Below are 1,806 nucleotides of genomic sequence, written 5' to 3'. Positions count from 1 at the left end.
GTAGATACATGTGGTTTGTCCTCAGTTTCGTTCGATGGTGCCACACTGCAGCAACTGGCGGCTGCCTCTGTGGTAGCGTCATCATTGAAGGTGGAATCGTCATCCTCTGGAGGCTGTGTCGCATCCCGTTCGGAAGTTGCTCTACGCCTCCGCTTCCGTCGCTTCGGAGAGCGTTGCTTCCTGGTGTGTCCTTCTGTGTCAGACGATGGCAAAGATTCACGACGTTCCGGCACAAAGGCAGCCGTAGGCACAATAAGCGAGTCTACGGCCATGCTATCGTCATGTATGTTGTTATCAGTCGACGGGGCGGCGGCATCGGAGTTGAATCCGTATCTTATGGAACGGGTGTATCATCATCGCCCTGTATTGGAGCATGGAGCCGCGACCCAACAGTGGATGTCGGCTGTCGTGGTGAAGTGGTAGCTGTCGTGAGGGCTGCTGCATAAGTCACAGGAAGCAGCGTCGGCTGCGATGGCGGGTCCGCTTCAGCCGTCGGCAGTTGAGTGATGCGACGTTGGATACATTCGGATCTGAGGTGTCCCTGCTTCCCACAACCAGAGCAGGTCTTCGGTTGCCCATCGTAGATGACGATGGCACGGCAGCCACCGATATTCAGATATGAAGGTACATGTCTTTTAAGTTCTATTCGAACCTGGCGGACTCCGTTCAGCACAGGATATGTCTGGAATTGCGTCCATTTTTCCGCAATATGATCATGGACCGTGCCGTAGGGGCGCAGCGCTGTCACGACGTCCTCCGCCGGTAGTTCGAAAGGAAGTTCGAAAATTCTGATCGTGCGAAGTCCCATGCCAGAACAATTGACGTGCACAGTCCCCACATTGCCATCAGCATGGCAGAAACGGAGGCCCTGTTTCGTGTCCCGAAGGATCCGTTCACATGTTGCGTCGTTGATGATCTTGACATATACGATACTACTCACTATGGACAAGTGAATGCCGAGAATGTCGGTCGCCGGGATTTTAACTTCTTCTCGTAGAAATCGTTCGACTTCGAGTGCTTTGGGCCGTGCAAATTCGTTGCGGAACGTAAATTTGAGCGTCGATTTTCTGTATTGGTGCGCCATAGTGATCTATATGCTGAGTACGGCACGCGCGAAACGGCCGAGTACTATGTAAACAACACGAGCGCTCGCTCCGCGGCAGGAACACAAACAGCGCGTCCTCACCGCAGCACAGCCAAAGGCCAACTACTCGATCCATCTGAGCCACCGTGGGCACGGAGGATAGCGCGTCTGCAGGGACTTATCCCTTGCACGCTCCCCGTGAGATCCACATTCCCAAAATGTCCACACCACTACATTCATAGTGCGCCTAATAGGGGATCAGTCCCTGCAGACGCGCTATCCTCCGTGCCCACGGTGGCTCAGATGGATAGAGCGTCTGCCATGTAAGCAGGAGATCCCGGGTTCGAGTCCCGGTCGGGGCACACATTTTCAACATGTCCCCAGTGAAGTACATCAACGCCTGTTTGCAGCTAGGGTGTCCATTTAATTATCATTTCGAAACAGGAAGTGTTCGGCCACATGTGAAACGTCAACCACGACCTCCAAAAAACGATGATGCCCAAGTAGGTGTTTTAGCTGCTGTCGCGGCTAATCCGCACATCAGTAGCAGACAAATTGCGCGAGAATCGGGAATCTCAAAAACGTCGGTGTTGAGAATGCTACATCAACATCGATTGCACCCGTACCATATTTCTGTGCGCCAGGAATTGCATGGCGACGGCTCTGAACATCGTGTACAGTTCTGCCACTGGGCACAAGAGAAATTACGGGACGATGACAGA

The 1,806-nt window shown here is 53.3% G+C and overlaps 1 non-coding gene across 1 annotated transcript; it reads left to right on the top strand.

Annotated features, from left to right (window-relative positions):
• Positions 1–1,371: 1,371 nt before the first annotated feature.
• Trnat-ugu lies at positions 1,372–1,446 on the top strand. Its single transcript has one exon. It is a non-coding gene; the product is annotated as a tRNA-Thr (tRNA).
• Positions 1,447–1,806: the final 360 nt, after the last annotated feature.

Source organism: Schistocerca americana, chromosome 1 (assembly GCF_021461395.2).
Source record: "Schistocerca americana isolate TAMUIC-IGC-003095 chromosome 1, iqSchAmer2.1, whole genome shotgun sequence".
Lineage (NCBI taxonomy): Eukaryota > Metazoa > Arthropoda > Insecta > Orthoptera > Acrididae > Schistocerca > Schistocerca americana.
The sequence above is the reverse complement of the archived record's forward strand: the minus strand, read 5'-3'. Positions and strand labels throughout refer to the sequence as shown.